Source organism: Heptranchias perlo, chromosome 2, assembly GCF_035084215.1.
Source record: "Heptranchias perlo isolate sHepPer1 chromosome 2, sHepPer1.hap1, whole genome shotgun sequence".
NCBI lineage: Eukaryota > Metazoa > Chordata > Chondrichthyes > Hexanchiformes > Hexanchidae > Heptranchias > Heptranchias perlo.
In genome coordinates, this window is record NC_090326.1 from 12,016,485 (window position 1) to 12,030,871 (window position 14,387).

Genomic DNA, 14,387 nt, shown 5'->3' on the forward strand with positions numbered 1-14,387 from the left:
TGCATTTATTTTACATTTTGCATTTATTTATAAAGCGAATCCAGAGAAAAACTTCTTCACACCAAGATTTGTGAGAATGTTGAGCATTTCCCTAGAGGGCATTGGACACAACGTTAGTCGAGTTATTTAAAAGGGAGAAAGATATTGGGGACCATTTTAACATGAAATTGCGGGTGCGTTGAGGGCGGGGGGGACTGTGAAAATCGGGAAAACCCAGAGCGTGTTCGGAAGCTGGTTCCAACTCGCCGACTTCCAGGGTTCCCACAGAAATGGGCTTCACAAATCCGGAAGTCCCACCGGCAATTAAAGCCGGCAGGTTAAACCACTTATTGACATCGTTGGAGTTGTTTAAATTGTTATTTTTGTGAAGATTGAGGCAGGGATACGATTTTAATTCAGTCTCAGCGTGTTTCCCGTGCTGTGGGAAACACTCCATGTTCAAGGAGACGAGTTTCAGGCTGCAGCCAGTTGGACATTTAAATGCCTGTTTGACAGATGGAGATATAAGGTCAGTTATTGCAGCAGGGCACTCAGGTGTCTCAGACAAACTTTCGACTGGGAAATCTTGGTGTTTAGATTGAAAATTCTTGGTTTCCACTCGGAATTTTTCTGTTTACACATATTTACCAACTTTTCGGACCCCTTCAAACTGACACCATCAGGATCGGGGGCGTCATGTCTACATTCACCACTACACCTGAGGATGAGCAACATCACCAGCCTCACCAGGCATGGCGTCCACCTCCACCACTTGCAGCTCCACAACACAGTGCTGCGCAAGAGCACAGAGGGCAACAACAGAGAAAGCGATTTTGCAGGAGGCACTACCCTCGCCACAGGGTCTACAGACCGAGGCTCAGCTTCCTGGACCTCTCTGAGGAATAATGCATACGGAGGCTGAGAGTAAGTTGCCAGGTAGTCGCAGACATCTGCAGCCTCCTTCATGCCGAGCTGCTCCCGGCTGGGCCGAGCAGCATCTCATTACCCGTCACAGTTAAATTAACCACTGCTCTCAACTTCTTCGCCTCTGGATCATTCAAGGGTGCCACCGGGGACATCGCCGGGGTCTCTCAGTCGTCTGCACACAAGTGCATAAGGCAGGTCACCGATGGCTTGCTTCACAGGGCCTCACACTACGTCAACTTCCCCATGGATGACCTCAGCCAGACGGAGAGGGCAGTGGGATTCCACGCTCTGGCTGGCTTCCCACGGGTGCAGGGTGTAATCGATTGCGCCCATATAGCAATACGAGCACCTCCACACGAGCCAGGACTGTTCATCAACAGAAAGGGCTATCACTCCATCAACACTCAGCTCGTTTGTGACCACCGCAAAAGATTCCTTCACGTGTGCGCCAGATTCCCTGGCAGCTGCCACGATTCCTTCATTCTGAGGGAATCCAACATTCCACCCCTCTTCCACACACCGAACACCCTTAAGGGCTGGCTCCTCGGGGACAAGGGATACCCCCTGCACACGTGGCCCATGACACCTCTGAGGAACCCCATCTCCGAGCAACAGCGTCGGTATAAAAACAGCCACATCGCCACCAGGTCTTTAATTGAACATGCAATAGGGCAGCTTAAGATGCGATTTTGGTACCTCGATCTTTCTGGGGGAGCGCTTCAATACGCACCAGATAGAGTGGGACGCATTATAGTGTGTGTTGTGTCCTGCACAACATGGCACAACGGAGTGGGGTGCCGCATGAGGAGGCCCCATCCACATCTGCCACCCACATTGAGGCGGAGGAGGAGGTGGAAGAGGAGGACAAACCCATGTGCTGAACAGCGGCTCATCTGGCTGCTCGTGAGGCCAGGGAGTCACTGATATGTGAACGGTTCTCCTAATATCAGAAAGCGGGAAGAGTCCAGTCCTCACCACCTGGAAAGACTAGCACCAACACCAGCACATCCACCACCCCGCACAAAACAGTCCTGCAACTACACATACACCCATTGTAAAGTGACCCACTGGGTGGCATCAAGTGTCGCCGTTCATGGTGAAGCACATGAAAGGGCCCTACCACAAAATCCAGTCAAGAATGGGCAAGACGTGGCAGTAGTGGTGAGAATGATAACATTTAATGTGACTTTAACATAAACCAAATATAAATGAAAAACATGACAGTCTGTCAGACCCCCTTGTGCATACCCTTTGTGATCACAAATCCTTCGCTTTCTCTTCCTACCACTTCTACGTGGTTCATCCCCTGTGGCTGCAGCAGAGGTAGTGGCAGGTTGCTCATGTTCATGGCCGGACTGCTTAGATGCTTTGGGCCTACACCCTCTGGGTTTTGGTGCCTGTGAGGGCCCCTCCTAGGACTGCTCCACCTGCACCTGTGCAGGGGCAGACTCGGCCACCTGGAGAGGAGGCAGCATTGCGGGTACTGGTTGAAAGGGGGGCAACGGGTGAGACGTGGGGGCGCTTTGAGTGGCATCCCCACTTCCATGTCCCCTATCGCCATCATCCCTCTCCTGGGCCAGGCCCACACCACTCCTACCGCCCTGCTGGAAAACAGTTTGGAGGACATGTGTGATGCCTTGTAAGCCCAGTTGTAAAGTTTCTGTCTGCCTATTTAAGGCAGCAGAATGTGGTTCACCCTGAGTCCAAACGGCCGTTGTCAGGGCCTGAATGGATTCATTTGTGAGCCATGCTTGAAGCTCCATGGAGGCTAGCCTTCCCTCCATCGCAGACATTCCCGCACTTACCTGCGACACTATCTCAGATAGTTGCTCACGTCCCTGTGACAGTCTCTCAGAGATTCCCTCCCGTACCTGTGCCGCCATTCCACTAATGCAGGAGTTGGATTCCTCCATCCTCTGCACTTTTGTGGAGAGCGTGTGTGGCACCTGTTCCAGTACCTTGCTGCTGCCCCTCGATCATTGTCCTTTTAAAGGACAGCCCCCGGGGTTCAGCATCTGCGACCAGCTGAGCAGAACCTGGAGAGGAGTGCTCCCACTGACGCGGACTCTCCACAGCTGCCCCTGCCACCAGTATCTGCTTGTGCTCACTTGTGTGTGGTGACTCATCAGGTGCCAACCCAACTAACTGACTACTGGGACCCACCGAGGTGTGAGTATCTGCGCTGGTGGATGGCTCGCTAAGATGTGACGGTGCACCCTCAGAGGCCGGGAGCTCCTCTGAGGAATCGCCCTCTGCCGTCACTGCGGTTGTTGAAGGGCCTGTAAGAGAACAGAAGGCAATATTAAGCATCATCAATTAACATCAATTCATGTTGTGCGTGATGAATGTTAAAGTTGTGTCACCAGACGTTTGTGGGGCACTTGAGGGTGTGGCTGATCTCCTGGCCTCCTGCTCTGCGCCTGTGAGGACCACTACATGTTGTGGTCCCCCCTCCAGTCCTCACCCTCTCCCGTGCATCCTGGGCTCTCTTCTCCTAGAAGGGGAGAAAGTACAGACGTGTGAGTGAGTGATGGTGAAGTGGCCAACCAATGAATGCATTGGTTTGGGTGAGGCTGACCATGAAAGAGGTGCATCAGATATCGAGTATGAGACAGAGACATCACATTGGATGAGGATTGGGGTGAGTGGTAGTGGTGGGGTGACTAATGGGGAGGTGAGGAAGTGCTGAGGAAGTGAAAGTAAGTTGAGGATGAGCTTCAAGTGGGTGTGAGGAGTGATGTGATAGAATAGTGATGGCAGTGCAGAATGAGTTAGGGGTGGGGGCGGTGATGTGGAAGATGGAGTGTAGGAGAATGAGTAAGTGTACTCACTTTTGCTGACCTAGTTAGGTCATTGAAGCGCTTCCTGCACTGGATCCAGGTGTGGGAGATGTTGCTGCTGCTGGTGACCTCCTCTGCCGCCTCGAGCCAGGCCTTCTTGGTGGCACTTCCTCCTATCGGCCGGGTAAAACACTTCCCTCCTCCTCCCCACCCCAGCCAGTAGCACTTGGAGTGAGGCATCATTAAATCTTGGAGCAGTCTTGCATCTGTGCTGCTCCATTGTGGCTTTTTGGTCTTTGCTCCAGCCAAAGCCATCGGAGAAATGGCCCTTTAAATAGAGACGCTCCAGCTGACAGCCTGTCATGTGGGAGCGCAGTCCGCCTGCCGCACAGCTTTTGGACAGCAAACCCGGAAGCCGTGTTAAGGGGCACCAATTGAGTTGCGATTGCGTGGGAAACGGTAAGATTTTAGTTTTTGTGTTTGCCGCGCGCCCATTGACCCCCCCCGCTGCCGTCCTGCCGCCCTTTCAAAATCGAGCCCATTCTCTTTGGAAGTCTAAGGGATATGGAAAAAAGATAGGGAATGGGATTAAAAAGATAGGGTTTCAAAAGGTAGCAAAATGGTGGGGCGGGTTGAATGGGCCAAAAGGCCTACTTCTCTTCCTACATTTATATAAAACCTTATCACATAGGGAATGGGGTTACTTTTGAATTGCATTGGCTCTTGGTATGTAGATAAACACAGCAGTAATTCTGTATCAGCACATCCCACAAAAAACAATGGGAGGAATGATTAGTTAATCTGTGTTTTTTGATGGTATTGGTTGAAGAAGGAATGTTGGCCAGATGGAACCGAAGCTCCCGGCTCTTCCTGAATAATACCATGGCATCTTTAACTTCCATTTGAACAGGCAGGCAATTTAATATCTCATCCATAGAACGATGCAGCATTCTCTCAGGACTGTCGGCCACGATTATGTGCTCAAACCCCAGTGTAAGGCCCAATCAAAAAACCTTCTGATCAAGAGATGAGAGAGCAATGGGCCTGGATTTTAACTCCTCTGTCCAGGTGGAAACCAGGCCGGTGGTGGGGGGGGGGGGGGTCAGTTAAGATGGAGCGGGGGCTGTACCCACTCTTTTCCCACCACGATCTGACCAACTGCAATTTTAAATTGCAGGCGACAAGGGCACCCGCCCGAAGCCATTTGGGATCCTCTGTAAATATGCAGATGGGATCCCGATGATATCATCGGGATCTGATCTGTGATTTTAACCTGAGGCCTGAGTGGGAGAGGAGTGGTGGTTTCCCCATTAGGCCAAACCAGCCGGGAACAGAAGCCATGGCTTGAAGAGTTCCAGTAAGGTAAGTCTTTATTAATTTTTTACTGGTTCCTTGTGGGCCAGGAGGAACATGTTTGCCCTGGGCTTCCCTCCCCTCCCCTGATCGAGATTCCCCCTCCCCCTTGACTTACCTGACTTCCGGTGACCCTTCCCGCGTGTCCCCGGAGGCGGCCTCTCGCCGCCAGAATTCCCGCTCCCGCCTACCATGCCGTGATTCCTGCCAGCTTCAGGCTGGCCTCCGATCCTGAATACGGAAATGAGGTCCGGGAGCTAAAATCCCACCAGGCCACAGCATGCGAGTTTGTCACAGGCCCTGGCCCCCAACCCAAGTTAAAATCAAGGCCCTTCAGGAGAGAGTAAAAAAATAACTGAAGTTATCCCGGTCAAAATGGATATTGATACACAAGACACTGGATCATAAATACAGCAATTTCTCACTTCATTCCAGGCATTTGATAGTTAAAGGAAATTTAAGGGAAGGCGCTTTCACAAAGGGATGGAGGAATAATCATTGGTTGAGAGAAACACACTTAACTCAAGTCTCCAATTCTCCCATCCTTTAGATGGGGAAAGAGCATGCCCTCTGATGAACACTTTATCCAATTGGACAAGTGGAGGGGAGATATTCACCGTGTGGAGAATCCAGAGAGATGATTAGAGGGGGAGTAAACCAACACCACTCTCACACTGATCCTAGATGCCGGTTCAGGTTATTTGCCATTTTTCTCGGGCAGAAAGTGATGCCTGGAATGGGGTGAAGAAGAGAAAATAGCTGTCAAGAATGGCAGGATGGCAAAAACCAAATGACTTATCATCCCCAAGTTATAGCTAATTACCTGGGATCACTCCTAGGAGGAGCAGATAGAAAGCATGCTGGATTACAAAAAAGGAAGGTTTACACTTATAATAATGAGACTGTTCAGGATGTTTTAAAGAACTTAATGAAACTCATTAATCATTGGTGATTAGTGTAAAATGAAACATTAAATTATATGTTTAAATGAACAATTACATAGAATTGCATAGAATTTACAACACAGAGACAGGCCATCTGGCCCAACTAGTCTGTGTCGATGTTTATGCTCCATACGAGCCTCTTCACATGCTACTTCATCTCACCCTATCAACATAGCCTTCTATTCCTTTCTCCCTCATGTACTTATCTAGCTTCCCATTAAATGCATCTGTGCTATTCGCCTCAACAACTCCTTGTGATAGCGAGTTCCACATTCTAACCGCTCTCTAGGTAAAGAAGTTTCTCCCGAATTCCCTATTGGATTTAGAGTTATACAGCACGGATAGAGGCCCTTCGGCCCATCGTGTGATTTATTAGTGACTATCTTATATTTATGACCCCTAGATTTGGGATGCCCCCACAAATGGAATCATCTTCTCTACGTCTACCCTATCAAACCCCTTCATGATTTTAAAGACCTCCATCAGCCTTCTCTTTTCAAGAGAAAAGAGTCCCAGCCTGTTCAGCCTTTCCTGATAAGTATATCCTCTCAGTTCTGGTATCATCCTCGTGAATCTTTTTTGCTCCTTCTCCGGTGCCTCCAGATCCTTTTTATAATATGGAGACCAGAACTGAGCACAATACTCCCAGTGTGGTCTAACCATGGTTTTAAGATAACTTCTCTGCTTTTGAATTCTATTCCTCTAGAAATGAACGATTAGCAGATCTGCACTGGAAAGATCAGTCTAACCTAATCTTTTTGCAAAAAGTCCATTGAGGAGTTGAAGGATCATCACTATCATGAAGTACAGATTTTGCAAAGTCTAGAATGTGAAGTTAAAGTCAACCTTTTTCACAACAAACTTTCTGAATGCAAGACATACGACATGCAGGTCCGGAGCTCCCTGAAGTTTGCTGCTCCTTTCTTCGATCTGCCTGCCATCTTTGTCACCCAAGTTGCCTGCTTTCTTCAGTTCTGCCTCTTTAAGCAGCGGCAGGTTTTATAGCCTGCTGCAGGACCTGGTCTCTGCCTCTCCTCAAGGTTTTTTTTCTGGGCTTCACTCCATCCACCCCCTCCCATCCCCCCATCTCCCCATCGTCCACTGCCTCTCCCTTCCCAGGTATTTTCTGGCTCCCTTCTTATAGCCATCCAGCTGGGGGCCAACTCTTTCCCTCCCCCAGTGCGTCTGAGGTGTTGCAGGCTGTATTTAGGGAGCCTGCCCACCTCTGCATGTGCAGCTTGGCTGACCTGTGATTTTCAACAGGGTCGGTGCCACAACCTCAGGGTGGGTGGAAGTCCCTCTTTGCCTCAGTTCCATCAATGGCATAACGGCACCATCTGAATTCCGGGTTCTTTATATAGATAACGAAACCACCTACTGATTCTTTTCAAGTATTCTTAAATTTGCGAGTAAAAATGCTCCCATAGTCCTGAAAGGTTATCATGTGGAGTAAGGAAGTACTGCTTAAAGCTTTCTTTGGAATGCATTGTTAAATCGCCGTCCGCTGCTGTAATGATTTTGTGTGGTCCACTTATTTTTACAGCAGGGTCCGTCAAAATATTTGACTGAGGCCTGAATATCCCTTGGATTTTGAGGTTTGTTTTGCCTCTGTCTGCAGACCTTGCCACAGCCTGTTAGAGTATGTATCCCTTTGATTATTTTGCTATTCTTAGACTCAGATCACATTCTTTAACTGTTTGCAGACTGGAGAATATAAAAGATAACAAAACAATGTTTCTGGAGCTTGTTTGGATAATAGTACAATTTTATGTACATTTTCTAACTGGGCTCACCATTAGAAATCTGTCATGGTCTTGTCACCCAAATATTACTTGACAGTAAATGTACTTAACAGGACAGTTGTAAAGAATGTTTCACAGTTTGGGCATGGCACTTAACAGAAACACTTTCAAGTGTTTTGCTGTGATTTTTTTTACCTGTTGCTGTTTTATATTTTTCTGGTGAACAGTTGTGTTCATCAAGTGGAGAGGAATCAGCACTGTGAAGTGGAGCAGTTTTTCCAAGCAGTGCCCAACATCACCCAGTCCTTAGGTCAGAGAGGAGGCTTAAGTCCTGAAATGTCGACTGACTGATTTCTGTTTCTCGACAGACGCTGCTGCCTGAACCTACTGAATATTTCCAGCTTTTATCTGTTTTTGACTTCAGTCCTAGGCCAGGTATAGCCAGAGACATTCGCAGAATAAAACTCCATTCACTGTGCCTCCACGACGTGCCCTAAATCCAAACTTAGAGATACGGCCCACCTACTGCACCAATGTGAATTCTCCATTTAATACACTAGTCAGCCTGAGGGAAAGATTTCCAGCGTTCACTATTTGTTAACGAACTCATAAACAACAGTATAAAGAACATGTTTGTGATTTCACTACAAATAGAAAATAGAGTAAATTATTGCGTTTTCTGTTTTTTTCTAAGAAAACCTAGATACAAAACTACCGACAGTTTGAAGTCAGTAGGAAGGAAAATCGGGTGGGATACATAATAGGAGGCTGATAAAATGGATAAATACTTGAAGGGGAGAAAATTTGCTGGGCTACAGGGAAAGAGCAGGGGATTAGAGCAAAGACTAATTGGATAGCTCTATCAAAGAGCCGGCACAGGCACGATGGGCCGAATGGCCTCCTTCTGTGCTGTATCAGTCTATGATTCTATGATCCGATACTGTTTTAAGCTCCCGCCAAAGTTGAGGTTCTCCCCAACTCCCACCATAACTTCGGTAGGAGATCAGCGGAAACCCCAGAGAAACAGAAACAGTTTGGAGAGCCCCTGTGGAAATCTACCCCAATATGTTACCTTGCACTACAAGGGAGAAGCAACAAGCCCATCAAAGGTGGCTTTGAAGACTTTTAGGTCACCTTTAAGAAATTCCAGGGGTGGCTGCATTAGCTGCCCGGACCTTTTTTGTCGCACCATGATAGTACTGCACCCATGGCACAAAGCTACGCAATTTCTGGAGAAGCCTGGACGTTCCCCCAAAACACCCCGAATGTATATTTCAGTGAGGCTTGTTCCATGGGACTGATCTGTGCACAAATCAAGGCAGGTGCAGATCCCACTCAGTGACAATATTCAAGATTTGGCACATTTCGATTTTTTTCCGGAAGTCATAAAAGGAAGAACTTTCATTTATATAGTGCCTTTCACATCCTCAGCACATCCTAAAGTGTTTCACAGCCAATGAATTACTTTTGAAGTATAGTCACTGTTGCTATGTAGGCAAATGCAGCAATCAATTTGTACACAACACGTTCCCACAAACAGCAACGAGAATAAAATCTGTTTTGGTGGTATTGAATGAGGGATAAATATTGGCCGGGACACCAGAAGAACTCCCCTGCTCTTCTTTGAATAGTTTTGGCTGCGTTCATCACTCAGCAGCCTTCAAATGAGAGGAAAATATTGAATGGAACAAGTATTTGCTTGTTCATTCAGTGCACAGCAAGTGTTCAACTCAGCATGAGCATGGATCAAGGGTAAATGTTACAGGAAGGTCAAGAAAATCATCATTTGCATTGGGGCTGAGATTTGAGAATCCCACATGCAGAATAACTGGCATGAGTTACCATCTATAAAAATATAAACCTGCTGCTCTTGCAAATCATTGTTTGTGGAAATGTACAGCAAACACAGGAATAGAGCCCAAAGTGTGATGGTTGTGAAATTCTCTGTAATACAGATGCTGTTGTGCATTCTGAATTACTTAGGAGCTTTCATGTCTCAGTCTCAGATCTTCTTGCCTCACCATCACTGCTGGACATAGTTAGGGAGTGGACATGTGGCCCTTTTTGTGCCTTACTATCTTATTTTTCATTCACAGTGTCATGCTAAGGAAATTTCCCATCACAATAAGACCCCGAATTTGCTCGGGTCATGATCCCACCGGCTGTGCCTCAATCTCGTCCAATCGTGCCCTCCAGCACTCACCCTGCCAGTGTTTGTGTGGTCATTGGGAGGACACCTCATTAGCATGGGGCAGGCGGGCACGAGAGCCCCTTTGGGTGTAACTCTGGCACCCGTCTGCCTCGTACCAACGTAAACTTCAACACAACAACAATTGTTACTTCTTTGGGATTCCAGGCCAGTGTAAGATAGCTCCAAAAAGATAACCTTTTTTAAAATGCTCTCAAGCTTGCACCATCCAGCTGCCTAAGGTGGATCAAAGAAGTTAACTTAACAGGTAGAAATAGAGCAAAGAAGAATAAGAGAAGTCGAACAGCTCTGGTTATATAACCTTTGCTTTTTAATTTTACGTAATCATCTTCAGCAACCAAGTGTTAAATGGGAGTATTATCCACTATTTAAGTACAATGCAGTAAATTACATTACAGAAACCAGTCCTACATTTTTAGAAATTGTGTCATTAACCTGGGTTACTTCCGTTCAATACTAATAGTATTTTTATAACTTCTCGTTTACATCTGTGGTAATATAGTACTCTTGTTCAAACGCCAATTTAACAATTGTCAAAATCAAATCAATTCTTGCCATCGGATTTAAATCAAATTTTGTTAGTTGTGTTCAATTTAAAATAACTTTTAAAACACTATGCTGAGTAATCATTGGATTAATGTCTTGAATAATTACTTCAGGGTTCTTGAAGATGTACTGAAGGACAGACTATTGGCTTCAAGTATGCAGTGGAATGGTGTGCAGCTGCATTCCTGTCAGGCACATGCACCAATATACTCCATCAATGCAGTTCTGAAGCAGTGACCCTGGAATCCTAGGTTTAACCTTCAGCAGACTCAGTGCATACTTGCTAAAGATGGCATCCCCTTTATTTATAAAATTTATAGTCCATTTCACTTAATAGATGATATCCATAATGAATCATATTAGAGAAACATGTGGCTATTCAGCAGAAATTGTAATTATGAAGAATCAAGCTACTGGTTGAAGGCCAGAACAAATTCATTTCTGTTTTTTTGGCCATACTTTCCTATAATTTCAGAAACAGATTTTGTTTTCTCAATTTCTTTTTGTTGTCACCGTCATTGACAGGCCAATCAGATGATGAAATCCAGATAAATGGACAGGAATTAGGCCATTTTTTTTTGTGTAATTTTGATACGTTGCCTTGCCAAAGGTTTCCTGGTCTGTGTTTGCTTTATAAGTGTCTAGAATTGGCTGGAGCACAGAATGTAGCAAGGTGGAATGAAAAGCAAATGTGGAAGATCGCTCATTTTTTTTGCAATCCTCCCTCTAAAAATCCCTCACAAAAATGAACCTTATTAACTCTTGTTTGTAGAATATTTACCTGGAAGGTAATTGCTGGCTTGTTGTCTGTCTAAGCTGGAAAATAATGAAACTTATGTATTTTTATCGCGGGTTCCAATACACTAGTTGCTGCTTTGGCGCAGGTCAAAATGAAATGGCAAAATAGAGGAGGACTGCAAACTAGATTTGAATTAAACCCAGACTGTCCCCTCATTCTGGATCCGTTACAAAACAAGCTTTTACATAAGATATGTTGATAGGGTAAGGTGGGAGGATGCTCATGTGAAGCATAAACACCGACATAGATCTGTTGAGCTGAACGGCCCCTTTCTGTGCTGTAAATACTACGTAATTCTATGTAATACAATGTAAGCTTAGCCAGCCTCAACCCAATTTCAAGTGGGTTCGGGCCCACAGAACAGAAGTACAACAAATTGGCAAAGATAATGTAACATTGCTGGTATAGGAAATAGGAACAAATCACAGTTAGGTAGGTCTTCTGAGCCTGGCGTAAGGACATTGTTTGGGGCAAGTAAAGAGAAATTCTCTCTGGGTGTTCTTGTGTGATAGCTGATCTGGGATTGTTTGACATTTGACCAAAATGGAATAGTATTCTATTGCTCTGTACTGACATCCCTCAGTTTGATGAACACAAAATAATTCATCCCCATCCTCATAAAATAACAGGAACCGCCTACATAATAACTTTTTCAGCTCTATTTCTTCTTTAAGTTCTATGAGCCTGTTATTATTTCTTGCAAACTTGTTAATTTTCTTTCGGTCTTCAAAGGTAACATTAACATCTACTGCCGCTTTCTTCATGGTGGCTGCCATTTTATGGCCCGTCCCAATTGCGCTCACCTGAGAATTTCAACTTGTTAAGAGTCCCGTACTTTGAGATGTCTTGAAGATGTGATACAATGCTTTATAAACGCAAGTTTTTTTTTTCTTTACAAAAGGCAGACTCTGATGTCCTAAACTCTAAATTACAAAGTGCTCTGAATTCATGCTTAAAATTAGTTTGTGGGTAGATGTATTTTTGATTATATTTTCCACTGCTCTTTACCGTTCTCTTGACGATGCAGGAGTAGTTCTAATGCAAAATTAATGAAGAATTCTATGGAGCAACAAGGAAGAGGGTCGAAGTGGGCAGGTTAAAAACTTTAAATCGCAAAACATGACCCCCCCCCCCCCGCCAACTCGCCGTGCACGGGCCCGTTGCCGTTTTTATGGCGGTGGTTTTCGAGCCGTGTCTGCGTCCCGCTCTCCGAGAGGCGGACACCTCATTATAATATTTAAATCACAGGGCAGTTGGGAGCCTGATTTAAATTTAACGGTTGCCGGCTGCCTTTCCCAGGGCTCGGGACACCCGGCAGCTCAGTGGAGATGGGAGCTGCCAGATCAAGCAGGTGAGTGCTTTTTATAGCCGGGAGGCGCAGGAGTGCTTCCACCCGGCCCCTCAAGCAAACCTTCTGCCGCGATCGGCTGAACCCCCCCCCCCCCAACCCCCCTCCAAACCTGCGATCCCAAGCCTCACGGCCCACGATCTTTCCCTCCCTTCCCGATTGCCCTCCCTCTCCCTCCCCCCAATGCCCCCGAGATCGTTGCCGACCGCCCCCCCCCCCCCCCCCCACTTATGCACCGCGATCTTTGCCGATTGCCAGGGACTGTCCCCAACGGTCCCCGGCTGCAGCCTTCTACCATAGGCTTACCTGCCCAGCGACCAGTCAGCCTGTCAATCTGACTGGCTGCCGGGTGGGAAATGAAATAATAAAAGGATAATGAGGCTCTGCTGTTAAATTCGGCAGGATCTCCGCGTCCCCTTAACAAACATACTCCTCTGCTCCCTCCTCACCTCCCCGTAAATATCAGGGCCAAAGTGTATGTTTAATATTAGTCTCTGATGCCCGTCTAATAGTTGATTATAATTAGCAAAGAATGCTTGGTAACGAACTACTAATTTATTAAAACACATTCTATTCTTGGTCATATGCATGACCTTACTTTAGACCAGCCACGGTTTTGCCAGCAAGAAGCTCCCAACTACCAATGTTATCCTGCATTTTTTTCACAGTCCGAAATCTGAGAGGGAGCTGGATAAGGATAAGGCAAAGAGTGAGATCATGACTTGAGTTTGGAGCTTCACTCTACTGATGATGAAAATTCACTGGAAACCTGAAGAATTAATGCTTCCAAATCATAAAGCACAGATGTGAATGGAAAACCAAACTTTGGCTTTTAAAAATCAGACTTTCCCGTTTATAATTTACTAATTTTGGAACTGCTCATTAAAAAGATGGACTGTGCGATTCAAAACCAGGTGGATGGTAACCAGTAGTCCATGGTAACCATGTACTCATGATAGAAAGTGTAAGAGGTAGCAAGTCCGCACAGGGACTGAGGAAATATTCCCAGCCCTGTGTTGGGTCAATGAAACAACGTGGGGCATTTTATGTGTGTCATTTATATTGTAGCAATGCCTCACACTCTGAAAGAAATGGTAACCTTTCCTTCCAGCTGCAGCAATTATATTTGCCATGGGTGCCGCTGCTGCCTCGAGAGGTACCTACAGAAACCACCTCCTCTATAAATCATGGCACCTTTGGGAAGCTTCTGCAGTGCTATATAGGATCTATAAAAGAAGTCTTTGGGGGAAAATTTTAACCTAATCCGCTCGCTGGGAAACTGATGGGATTCGGTGGAAAGTTGATTTTACACCCTGCCCAAATGTTACTCCCAATGGAGAGTAATATTGGGCAGGGTGTAAAATCAGCTTGCTCTCAATCCCATCAGTTTCCCTATGGGCAGGTTAGGTTAAAATTGCCCCCCAATGGTCTACTCTCTATCACAAATGATTACATGAGTCCTCATTAAAATAGCTTCTCAAAAATTATGATAATTGGTATGGATAATTTATTTAGTGAAAAAATGGTACCAAAAAACATGGTGATAGATTGTGAGTATTATCTCTAAGTCTTGTATGAGAATAGATTAGCGAGTAACAGAAAATGCAACCCAAAAGTCTTTTATAAACATATAAATATTACAAGGGCAGTCAAAGGAAGAGTCAATAAGGACCAAAAAGGAGATCTTCTTGTGGACGTGGAGGACATGGCTGAGGTTTTAAATGAGTACTTTGCATTTGTCTTCACTAAAGAAGATGATG

General features: G+C 45.8%; 1 long non-coding RNA gene across 1 annotated transcript; it reads left to right on the top strand.

Moving 5' to 3' along the window:
- The first annotated feature begins 12,502 nt into the window (after window positions 1–12,502).
- On the top strand, window positions 12,503–14,114 carry LOC137332973 (uncharacterized). The gene is made up of 2 exons (XR_010965770.1): window positions 12,503–12,630; window positions 13,296–14,114. It is a non-coding gene; the product is annotated as an uncharacterized lncRNA (long non-coding RNA).
- Window positions 14,115–14,387: the final 273 nt, after the last annotated feature.